This window comes from Mastomys coucha, unplaced genomic scaffold (genome assembly GCF_008632895.1).
Source record: "Mastomys coucha isolate ucsf_1 unplaced genomic scaffold, UCSF_Mcou_1 pScaffold18, whole genome shotgun sequence".
Taxonomy (NCBI): domain Eukaryota; kingdom Metazoa; phylum Chordata; class Mammalia; order Rodentia; family Muridae; genus Mastomys; species Mastomys coucha.
The window spans coordinates 45,871,509-45,884,872 of NW_022196900.1; the positions used below are offsets into that span (position 1 = coordinate 45,871,509).

General features: G+C 39.1%; 1 protein-coding gene across 6 annotated transcripts in view; it reads left to right on the plus strand.

Annotated features, from left to right (window-relative positions):
- Adamtsl1 (ADAMTS like 1) overlaps nucleotides 1–13,364 on the plus strand; it is an 895,122-nt gene that overhangs the window by 536,935 nt on the left and 344,823 nt on the right. The gene's annotated exons all lie outside the window — the stretch shown is intronic.

Sequence of the window (13,364 nt, forward strand, 5' to 3'; positions counted from 1 at the left end):
AAAAAAAAAAAAAAAAAAAAAAAAAAAACCAGAGAAAAATTCTATTGAACCTGAATGGAAAGACATGAGGGAAAAGTGCTGTATTTGTCTCTAACTGCCATTAGTGTTTCCTAGCTCAGCCTAAGTAGACATATGCTGTTTATTATGGTGACAGCAAATTATAATGGACTGGGGGGGAATCATCCATTTAGAGAAACAAATTACATTTAACAAAGTTAAAGTTACAGAGTTATGCTCTCTGTCCCACATGAGAGAGAAGAGAAAAATTGCAAGGTGTTACTGTGATGCATTGCCTTAACTGGAGAATGCACAGTGACATTGCTGTGGTTCTAACAAAACCTCATCTAGCAGCGGCATCTGGGCTTTCAGGATAGATGGCGTGAGAGGAGATACATCTGTAAAACTAAAACATAATTTAAAAATTACTTCTGAGGTCACACAGTAGAGAACAGAAATGACAATAGCAGTTTCTATTCTGATATGAAATGCAATAATTAGTGAATTGTTGAGACTTTGTGTAGTAGAAAGAGTCATAAGAAAATATTGTTCTCTAACATTTTGATTAGAATTAAGTCAACTGGAAACTGAAAACCAGAAAGCAAATGTGACCTTTGTACGTTCATCTGAATGACGTTTTCTTGCAAGTGTTTATTGGTTTTCAAGAATCACATTGTTAAAAAAAATTAAGAATCTCTTAGATTTCATTTAGCAATTATACTGCCCAACATTCATTGATATATTTCTGCTTTATCTTGAAAACAATCTTTATAGCAACTCTGTGAGTTAAACCAAGGAAATGTTTGAGTCCTATTTTGTAGATAAGAAAATGCATAAGTACAACAGGCCAATTTAGGATTCTAGGCACCTTAGAAATCATCTGACCCCAAACTGAGGCACAGTATACTATGTTATTTAAAACTCGATGGTTATGTCAAAGTGGAACAAAGGCACCAGTGACTGACTGTGACCTGATGTCTAGCTTGTACTTAAACATTGCCTCACCAATATTATCCATCTACACCTTCTAAAATGCTTTAATTCCAATGTGAGTATACAATGTGAGACTTACACACACACACACATACACACACACACAGAGAGAGAGAGAGAGAGGAGAGAGAGAGAGACAAACACAGACTCACAGGCAATCTCTATCTCTTTGTATCTATTTCTGTCTGTCTGTCTCTGTCACTCTATCTCTATCTCTTTTTCTGCCTCTCTGTCTTGCTATCTCTGTCTCTCTCTCTCTCTCCCACCCACACACAAATATAAACACAAACACACACACACACACACACACATACACACACACACACACACACACACACACACACACACCAGTGAAACACCAATCATTGGACTTGGTCCAAGTCCTGGTCAGACACCAGTGATGAGACTGAAAGCATAAGGCATGCAGCTCCTATCTACCAAAGTATTTAGACAGAATCTTGTCTCTGAATATTTTAACCTCAGAACTCCAGTATTTGAATGTTTAGATGTCTTGTTACATAGAATCTATTGTCTCCAACCTAGAACCCTTCCTTTGGTCAAGTTTACTTTTATGTTTTTCCTGGTTATTTATGACTAATTTAGTATTTTAAATATTCTGTGCTGCACTCTTAGTGTGCTTACTTTAAAATACTATTGAGTTTTCTGTTGCTTGCAGCCTTTGCCGCTGATTAATCAGCAACCCAAGCATCCGTACTGGTCCTGTCTGCAGCAGCTCCAGTCCCAGCACCCTTGCTTCCTAAGAGTGTACTTCCCAGTGGAGCAGAGGGTTACCTGTTACTGACTGTATGCTGAGGTGACTTGGCACGTAGTCGCTTGGCACATGAATTAGCCTACATTAAGGAGAACTATGGGAAGTTAGTTGTCATTCAGCTTTAGATGTTTGGGGTAAATTCAGTATTGGTGTAAAGAGATGTGTGAGGAAGCAGAACCATGATTTTCTTTCTTCCCTGTGAGTCGGGTTTATTTGCATCTTCTCCCATTCCCTTGCTTATCTGAAGCTTCAATTCATTTTCTGTCTTTTGAGAAACAGGGCAATTATGAACAAGAGAGAAAACTGACAGACATTATGAATTAGGCCCTCAACCACAACTTGCCCCAGCCTGCTGTAGACTCCAAGAATATTTACTGACACTGGTTAGATTTTCAGAGTCCTCCCCCAAGGCACTGGAGGACGACAAAACATTTATTTTTATCCTGGCCTCACAAAGCACAGTCTCTAATGAAAGCTGTATCAGCAAAGAAGTGCACTGCAGAGGATCGCAAATGCTAAGCCGGCTGTAGCATCAGGTCCTAGCAATGTGCCCCAAATCTGCAGGAGCAACAGGGAATAAGAAGTTCACCAGGCAAGGGCACAGTAAAGCAAGAACAGGAAGACACACATCAAGGTAAATTAAAGCAGGTGTGAAGAAGATGAGGGAGATGAGAATCAAAGCAACAAGCTAAGTGAGCATGCTGTTAGAGGGTCTGGCAGCACCTTGTGTGACCAAGAAGGGCGATGTGTGATCGGGAGCAGCAGGAACGAAACCAGAACATTTAGGGTCAAGTTAGAAAAAGATTTTATATTCCACTTTTGGTAATTTGGACTTTATCCTATTCCCAATGATTTTTAACCTTATTTTTCCCCCTTGAGAACCTGACGAAAGCTATGAATCTTTTTTTCCAGAGGTATAATAATAACACACATATGCCCAAAATGTTGCATAGGGTTTTTGAGCATTCACAGCCCACCTGGAATCCATTATTAGATCCCACCAGCTCTACTAACTGGCTCTACAGAAAGTCTCTTAGCAAGAAGTGAATAGTTCATCTGTGTGTTTTCTACCAAGATAGCTGGCAACGGTGTGAAGGGCAGACAGGTGGGAGTTAAAAAGTCAGATGGTAAGGTTACTGAGGAACACAAGGTGCCAACGACAGTAAGACCAGAGCTAAGGGTTTGAAAAAGGTGAGTGCAAAAGACAAAAAAGAAAGAAAAAGCATTGCTGAACTAGAATAAATAACACTGAGTGAATATGGAGGCTACTGAACAAATAATTTGTGGTTGCTTGTTCTTATTCTCCCCATTAAATTATAAATCCCCTAAAATATGTTGCTGCACCAGCCTGGACTCACAGAAGCAAGGAGAAATGAAAGTCAAGCATCCAGGATTTGAACCCCATGTTCATGCAAAAGCCTGGAGGCTATCCAAATGCCCAGATTGCAGAGGGCTGGGGAGTAGATAGTTCCAAGGCTGAGGGATAGTTCCTGGTAGACATGGAAAAAGATAAAGAGCTGTGGCAGATAATAACTCTGGAGAGAATGCAGTTATAGGCATCCGACAACCTGCTGATCTACCTCTTCCTTTCCTGGGGCTTCCTGGCTTCAGATTTGGAATCATTGAGGACGGCGGTTGGTTGGTTTGTTTTACATTTAGGTTGAGGAAGTATTACTAACACCATGAAGGAGATACTCTGAAAGATTTATCGCCTAAATTGTCAAACGTAGAAACCTGTTTCCACCACCCACCCTTCCCCTGCAACCTGCCTAGAGGAACAGCCACAAGGTAAACATAGGGTAAAATGCTATCTGTCCAAGGAACAAAGATCTGGACGAGTGAAGAGGACCATTGTGTTTTAAAATTTATTCTTCTGAGCTACTGGTGCTGAGTTTCATTGGATTCATCTTCCAGATGGTACCTCCTTGAACCAGAGAATTGAAGATGGTCCTTAAACTTCAAAATACGTAGAAATCTTGGTGCTAGATCTTTCTTATATACCTTCCCTTGTTTCCTTCTTCCTGTGCTTATTCTGTAGTCTACATACACTTTTCAGAGACAAATGTAAAGTAAGTAATTGAAGATGTAAAATTAAGAAAAATTCCAGGGGATTTTCCCATCTATTAAATACATTTTATGACAATAATAATAATTTTAGTTATTACTGTAGTTAATTAAAAAATATATCATAGCTCATTTTGGAAGATAATGACCATATAGAATGATAATCTGAAAGAATAATCAAGACCTGATTTCATGAATTCTACTTTAGCTGCAAATTGGCAGTCTATTGATAGGACATGGAATACTTGCAAAGTAAGCAGAATTTTTAAGTTTATTATAATAAGTGCTAAGAGCCTGCCATTGAGCCACATCTTCTGAATAAAGAAAATCTAGTGTGAACAAAGGTGGAAACAAGAATGTAAGGAAAGAAAGAAAAGAAAGAGAGAGAGAGAGAAAGAAAATGACAGAGAATGAAAGAAAGAGAGAAAGGTAAAGAAAGAAAGAAGAGAGAAAGAAAGAAAGAAAGAAAGAAAGAAAGAAAGAAAGAAAGAAAGAAAGAAAGAAAGAAAGAAAGGAAGGAAGGAAGGAAGGAAGGAAGGAAGGAAGAAAGGGAAAGTGATGGAATGAAGGAAAAAAGGGAGGAAGGAAGGGAGGAAGGAAGGAGGGAGGGAAGGAAGGAAGGAAGGAAAAGACCTGTGATATTTTATCAGGGATTATGTTTTAGACAATAATTCCTAATACTTGTCCTCTAATATTGAAATGGGCACTAGGAACTTATCTAATGTGAGTATTGGAATGGACCTAAATTACACCCAGAATCCTATGAAGCTTCACTTAGAATCATTTCTCTAGAACTTCTCTGGACTGCAACGGCCAGTGGGCAGTTGAACAAGAGTTGACCAAGTTCTCCCAGGACAACTTGCTTGACAATTGCATGGTAACTAGTCATCTCTTCCCGTTTCTCTAGTATCAATTCAAATTTGGGCTTTTATCCATCAAGTCCCGAGCCATATTAATTTCTTAACTTTCCAGTTCCCTCACTGAATCAAAAAATTATTTTTTTTTCTTCATCAGGAATGCTTTCTCCATGATTCCAACCCCAGCATGTGCTTTCCAGAGCCTCAGATGTTTCCTTAGCACTACAGATGTTTTGTAAATTCATTTCAGCAAAAGTTGCCAGTGCTGCAGAAAATATCTGTGGCTGATTGGACTCACGGTTTGGACAGAGCTTGAGTTAGATTAGAGGGGAATGGAAACTGAAACTTCTTGCTGGCTCACCAGGAGCTCAAGAATTCACAAAAGAGCAGGGAAGGAATTTCCTTGGAGGGGGAGTTTCCAATGTGCCTCTTTTGGGGGAGTGGGGGTATATGTGGAAGCCCCTGGAAGTAACTCTTCACTGTTATTCTTGGTATTGTGCCTACATACTATTGTCCACTGGAGATTGCCTTCTTTTTCTCAGTATAGGAAGAAACAACAGCAGTAGCAGCAACAGCCAGAAGGAATAGCTTTGCTTTCAGAATTCTCTATTGTTTCATACCTGAGATGAAATAGCTCCAAGACGTCCAGATATCCAATGAGCAATAAAGATGGTGTATATGATCACAAACACAGGAATAATAGATTTTAAAAATAAATTGGTGACTCTACAGTGGACCTTTGCTTTCTTTCTCTTTATGAGAGCAATGAAATTACTGTCTTCAGTCTTATACTTCAGCAGTGAGTGGATTCAGTACTTGAGCTATTACTGTTATGATAATACAAATTTTTATAGTGGACAAAGGAAACCAGGCTGGCAAGATGGGTCTAGTAAAAGCTTAAAGTCCCCTAGATACTTTCTCTCTTTTTCCCTCTCTCTCTCTAAATATATATATAAGTGATACATCTATATCTGATATATTTATATCTGTATCTCTATAGCTAGCTATGATCTAGATATTACATGAGATAAGTAATACGTATGTTTATATATTTATTCACACCTGGCTTGTAATCTCTATCAGAAAATGCACAGTAATTTTATAAATATTCTATTGGTACCACAGTGGAGTGTTTGGAATGCCTCTATTAACTAAGTTTGTGCTTTTAAAGTAACAGAAGCTGAGAGGGATAAAATATTTTAATGTATGACCTCCCTTGAGACAAGCTCAGTCAAAGCACTGGATGCTCATTTGCAAACCCTCTTGAATGCTAAGCTTTGTTCATATCAGCAATTACTGATTTTCAGCTCAGCTACCTATGAAATTGTGTTCTCATAGGGCTTTGCAGACGTTCTCAGCTAGAAGCACTGTAATCCAGCCTTGTCCTTGGATAGAATACAAAAACATCACTTACTATAGCTCTGAAATGCAAATCTAACTGAAGCGTTTGACATCAAGCAGACTTGGGGTTTTGTTTCCTAAAAAGAAATGAAACTATCTCAATCCTGTTGTTGTTGTTCCAAGGGTGGGGAAGAAGCTCTGGACAAAGTAATTTTGGTTAAGTAGAAACAACAGCACTAGTTCTTGTCTTTTTAGAATGAACCCATGTACTAGTAGATGCTGTTCAAAGGGGAGTGGGAGGCTGGGAGTTGTGGCTCACATTTGTTATCCCTGCACTCAGAAGCTAAGGCAGGAGACTGCCAGCATTGTAAGGCAATCTGGGCTGCATAGTAAGTTCAAGGATACCATGGGTTCCAGTGCTGTGACAGACAATCTCTGAAAAGTGGGGAAGGGACCAGAGGGAAGAATGGCTCAGAGAGGATCAGATGCTTTTGGCCTCAGAGGCCACCAGTGCCTACTAATGTACATACAAACATATTCACGCATGTCCGCGCGTGATTAAAATTAACGTAACCTTAAAAAGAGAGAGATCAAAATGTAAAGGCATTCAGTAGTAAAGTAGGGTAGATGTGAATATAAAACCTGCCTCCCCAAGTATAAGTGAAGCAGTGCATGAGAAAATGATCAACACGGACCTTTCAGAGCTATAGTAGCAATGTTCCCACTCTGCAGATGGAGAAAAAAAATCTCTGGCTCAAAGACATGACCTCAAGCCCAAGTATCTAGCTAGTGAAACTGCTGTCTTCCAGGCTGCTACTCTTCTTATTCCTGTGCATTATTCAACCTCCATTTTCTTGTTTGTAAAATGAGTGGTTTCACACAATGACCTGGCTCATCATAAGGGCTTAATACTTAAACTAGCCCTCCAGGCTTGAATGTAAGATGCCCTACCAACTTGTGAAAAGGATGATCGTGAAGTGAAGTGTGGAAAGGCCTATTGAAAGATACAGTAGATTAGTACCTAAGCATTCCCTGGTCCTGCATAGTGTTTGCATCTTATTATAGAACTGACTTCTCTCCTCAGTAGCAAGGGACAGTCTTCATGCAGTGGCCTTTCTAAGACTATGCACTGTGTCACTGGCAGTTCATCATATCCCCCAATAGTGTAGCTGTGATAAGAACCAGATTCTAACTTCCAGAGCAAAGCCAGCAGTGAATGCTGTCTGTGAAGGCATGTGCCTCAGTGTCCATATGCCCGTGCTTCTTAAGAAAGTACATGCAAATGCAAATGGACTTTTACAAGAACCCAGCTACTGCTTAACGTCTCTGAGCTCCAAAGAGTGGGAGATCACATCCCCTACCATGTACCACTGGCAGGGGAACCTGTATTTCATGTTGTTAAAGAAGCCAGGGATTAGATAGGATTTATAGAGAATTAATGTATGTAGAAAAGTTAAAAATGCAGTCTGCGGATTGTAGTTCCAAAGGTAGGTTCGTACACGGATAGCATGTTAATGTGGATGATTTCTCCACTGTGTGAGCACACCAATGTTCTCTCATCACTAAAGGAGTTGTCCCTCTTAGAATTTTGCCATGCATGACTTCCATTTGTGCAGCTGTATGCACACCTCCAGATGGCTTACTCTTCGTGCTGTCTGTCTGGAAGGAGAAGAAAACCTGGGACTCAGGTACCTTCCTGCTGATATCACAGTTGTAGGCAGTGTTTGTTTCTTTGTTCTGTAACTCATTTTGTTGCTTAGGAGGCCCTTCTGATGTCTAGAAACCACGTTGCTTCTGCTGTTACATTACTTCAACTTTACCAACACTTATAAACCATTTCATCAGCACCTTCTTTCATTTTCATTTGGTTCTACCTCTTACTACAACATTTGGGAAAAACATTTTTCAAATACTCTATATATGCCTGCCTCTAGGCCATTGACACTTTAGAGACTTCCCTTGCTAATTTGTGCTTCATTTCCCAATAGTATAAGTCTGATAACCTACCCAGGTTCCAATGAATTGGGCCCCCAGATAAATTGGGACAGAGATCATTCTAAGGTTAAGTTTCTACTGGACAATGAAATGCAGAGGAACTATTACTTGATTTGACCCAAGTACTTAATTGTTCTAGCTGTCAGTCTTAGGGCTGTTCACCTGAGACTTTGTTGGAATAATTGGCTCTGGTATTTACCACAGAATCATCAAACAGAAACCACAACCAAGGCAAAGAAATGACATTATTTGAACGTAGGGAAACTCTTGATATTCATAGCAGATATATAATGATCTTCCACCACGGTTTGTATTCCACATGCATGGTATTATTTTATGCTTTAGACTTGTCTGTTGACTGGCCTGGAGCAATGAAGCAATGCTACTGGATAATTGATTGCTGAGTTTTCCAAACAACAACAACAAAAAAAAAAACAAAAACAAAAAAACAAAACCATATGCTTCATCAAACATTTCACTTAAAAGTCGTGGTACCAAAGACCTAGAAATGGCATTTTCTAATGAGTAATTTTATAAATATTTTCACATTTAATATGATTGTAGAACCATGATTTGGACCTGATTTCTCTTATTATTTGCTTGATTTGTCTAACACTGACAAAAAAGCCAATAACAACAGATGTTCACTGACCATTCTTATTCATCTAATAACTGAAATAAAATAAATATTCCAGTGCAAAATGGATTATTCCTTCTGTTCAATAGCCATTTACTTAAAAATTATTCTTTCAAAATTTTATGCATGCATAAGATATATTTAGATCATCTCCATCTTTTCCTCTACTACCAACTCTTCTCAGATACTTGTCCCACCTTCACCTTTTTTCAATAGCCTACCAAGTCCTATTAGTGCTACTCACATGCACAAGCATGCTGAACAGCATCCACTGGAGCACTGGTCACCTATAACAGGTCATACTGAGGGGGAAAATGATTCTCTCACCCTCAGTAGCCATCAGCTGTCACTATTTCCTCAGCTAGTGAGCCCCATCCCTCTTCATGATACATTAGTTACTGGCTTCATTTTGTGAAGGTCTTAAACTGGCACCATGCCTACCATTATAAGTTTATGAGGGCAGAGGCCCTGTCATGCACAGAAAGCATTTCTTTTGCAGCAATCTTCTCCAACCTGTGGCTCTAAAATCTTTATGCTTTCTCTCCCATGGAGTTTCCTGAGTCTTGGTGTGGAGGGTTGGTGATAACAGATGTCCCATTGTTTATAGCTGAGTACTCCACTTTGATCAGCTCTGGGTCTCTCTATTTACCACTATCAGATGTGTAAAAAAAAAAATGCTTATCTGGTGGGGGATGAGAGTTGCACTAGTCTGGTGATATGGGAAGCCTGTTGGCTGCTTTTGATCATTTTCCTACTGGTGAAACATTGACATAAAGACAATTTCATGGTTGTTATTTGGACCTGTTCCTGGTGTTACTAGTTAAGGTCATGGTCTCATCTGACTTTGTTGCTGAAAGATGTATCCTGTTTTCAGGGCCAATCTCATAACCACCGTGTTTAATTGTGGGCATGACTATCTGAAACACTGAAATGAAAACTTTAGGTGTGTATGGCAAGAGTTAAATGGCAGCCCATGGGCTATATTGAAGTCTCAATTTTTGGTTTCAGATGGAACAGGCACTGCTTTCAGTAACCTATTACTTTCCATTATATTTCAGCAAGGTTCATTTTTCCATAAAATATAACTCAAATTTTACACATTTAAAATAATACTGCTTGAGTGAGCAACACTGGGTCAGTCGTAAAACAAGGGATTCAACTAGAAAATGGGATACCTGTTGGCAGAAACAGAGAAAATGGATCTTTCATGAAAAGATGAAGCCCTATAGCTGGATCTTCAGCATGAGCCCATATTAGAAAATTGTTTTTTTCTGCTCTGAAGCACAATCTAGAACCATCTCGTCTGCCATAACAATCTTTTAGTCTCAGCAAGGAGAAATCCCTTGTTCTGCAGATCCATCTGAACCAAACTGAACCAGAAAGGCCGGCCAGCAGGCCCTTTTCCAAAAGGAGTTATTCCAAAGTCAGGCAGAGGTATTAGAATTTTGCCATTTGGATCACTTGTGGTGGCTCAATGCTCTTAAGTTAAGCCAGTTTTAAACTGATGGTTCTTCATCTTAGACTTTTAATTATGTGCTTTGGGGTTAATAGTTGTATACAGATCCATGTCGGTGTGCATTCATGAGAGTGTTTACATGTTGTCTGTATATGGTTCCATTTTTGTGTGTTACATAATAATTTAATCAACCTAAAACACTAGTCTAAAAAAAAAATGCTGGCAACAAGTGACAAAGCCTGCAAATTTAAGAGAGAAATAAACAAAAGTTGAATCAGGCCAGACCGAAAAGCTGCTTATGTTGAAGACTGTCTTAAAGACAGCAATAAGCAAATATTTTGGATTCCAAATGGCCTGGAAGGAATTGCTCAAATGTTGTTTCTGAAAAAGGAGGAAAATCACTTTCTCTAACATTAAACATGAACGCAGTTGAAATGAACTGTGTTTATCCTACGTACTAAAAGAGAACTTGGAATTCTTTGAGAGGGAGATCTGGACCTTGTTTCTAAAGCAGCACAAGCTCTCTTTCAGAGATATTTGGGTATTTATTGTGTGTAATTGTGATGACACTCGTAACTTGGCATGTGGTGAGAATATAGAAAGGGAAGCATCGCTGTAGATGTTTAAATACTGCCTTCGACAAGACACATGAAACAGCAATGGCAGAGCTTGAAAGGATCCAATTAGAGCAGTGGTTCTCACCTGGTGGGTCCCGACCCCTCTAGTAGACCTCTATTTCCAAACTATGATTCATAACAGTAGCAAAATTACAAGTAGGAAGCAGCAACAAAAATCATTTTATTTATGGCTGGGGGTCACCACAACATGAAGGACTGTATTAAAGAGCTGCAGCATTAGGAAGGTTGAGAACCAATGATTTACAGCAAAACTCACAACCCTCTATCATTCTCTCAATGTCTTCTTCAGAAGGAGACAATGCACTGAGTGTGTCAGCCTCACTACACATGGAAACAGCTCGAATTAAATTTCTACAAGTTGGATAATTACATTTTTTTTCCTTTTTACTGTCATATTTGGATCTCATCAAAGATGACACACTCTGTTACTTTGTGAACCACAGTATGTGTGAGACTGCTTCCATTTCAGGTGCACTGCATTTGAGTAAGATATGGAAAACTATACTGTAACATATCTACATATATGTGTGTGTGTGTGTGTGTGTGTGTGTGTGTGTGTGTGTGTATGTGTTACAGAAATAGTACTTCAGGACCCCACTGTACCTCTCTCTCTAGCTCCCCTTTTTAGGAACTAGAGATGGAAGCTAGCACCTTGCACATGCTTGCACATGCTATGCAAGTACCGTGCCTCTTACACTGAGCACTGTATCCACAGTCATCGCTTTACTCTGCTTAAAGACAAGAACTTACCCAGTCACTTAGGGCAGCTTTGAACTCTCTGTAAACCAGGCAGTACTTGACCTTCTGGTCTCCTAACCTCAGGCTCCTAAAAACTTGGGGTTCCAGGTCTATGCAATCAAGATCAGCTCAACAAGCCTATCATCCACTCACAGAGGGCAAATAAAATTGTGTCCCAAGATATGTGATGATATTTTTCCTTTTGCAAAGTAAAGGAAGGACTTCAGTGGGGCATATGTGTGTGAACTCCTCTCTCACTAGCTAATCTAGTGACTCCGAGTGCCCCTATTACACTCACAGGACTCTGGAATTCAGTTCTTCAGGAAGTAAACAGACTGTGAGGTTCCTGATAGGGTTCTGTTACCCATGATGTATGACTCCAAATTCTGGCAGCTCATGCCCCCAAAGAAATGTAGCGATGCAGGTGGTTTTAGGGCACTACTGTGAGAAGCCAGGGATTGCAAGGAAACCTGTAGCGGTGCCTCGGCTACATTCAACAGAAACACTTCCACCTACCTTACAAGCATGCTTTCCGTACCTTACAATGTCCAATGGTATGGATAAACAGTGTGAGTATGAAGCAAATAACATCAAATAAAACTAGTAAAAAGGCTTAAATGACTTTTTATTTAGGCCCTCCTTTTTTTTAGTATATATTTGTTGCAAAAATGATCGGAATATTGACCATTTTAACCACTTTTATGTGCACACAATTTAGTGGCATCAAGAATATTCACGTTATTAATGCAACAATCATTCATCTGTAGAACATTTTCACCTTTCTAAATAAAAATTCTATACCTATTAAACATCAACTCCTTAGGTGCTCTGTCCCAGTCCTTAATAACTACTTTTCTATTTTCTCTGTCTAGAATATGGCTACCTACAGTAACTTGCGTGATTGGAATCACTCAGTGTATGTCCTGATGTGCTTATCTTATTCACATAGAATGATGTCTTCAGGGATCACTCATGTTGTTCCATGAGTCACAGTTTCTTTTAAAGGCTGAGTAACATCCCATTGTATGTTTCTTTTACATGTTGTAAGCATCCATCTCTGCATGGACATGGAGTTGTTCCTACTTTGGCTTAATTTTACCCATGAATTAGCTTTGAGTCCTCTTGGTGATTCATTAATGTAAGTTATTTTTAGTATTCACTTTTTAGGATAAGAAAACAACCATAAAGAATCTATGTAGAAATTTCTGGAGGCAGAAGGCTCTGGAACCAGGATATCCTCCCACTATGTGCTGAATAGATCATATTTTTGGCTTATAACCCTAGACATCCTAGCTCCCCTTTCAATGATTTAGGACTGGAAGTTAAGCATGTGCTAGTTAAAACTCTATTTACATGGCTGCAGAAAACAAAATGAATGCTATTCTTAAGTGGAAACCATTCAGCTAATCATCTAGATTGTTTGTGTGTGTGTGTGTATGTGTATGTGTGTGTGTGTGTGTGTATGTGTGTGTGTATATGTGTGTGTGTGTGTGTGTGTGTGTGTGTGTGTTGTGGTATGACTATGATGTTATCCACATTTGGTAAAAAGGGAAATTAAGACATTTATGATTTATAAGTTATTTGACTAAAGGCAATAAAGCATAGAATCCATACCCAAACTCACACTTTCCAGCGCTGAAACTTTTGCTGAAAAGTATAGGACAAACATTATCCATAAAGACTGTGAGGTCCAACATGGAGACTAGAATATGACAGCAGTTACCTTGACAGCAGATGCCCTTTCTTCTGAGAAGCTTATAGCAAACCCATCCATTTGTCTGGAAGAAATCTCTGCATTACTGAAATTACTTCATATAATTATTCCAATTAATAAATCTGCAACTTGAGAATGAAATTGCTTCATAAAAGAAGTTGG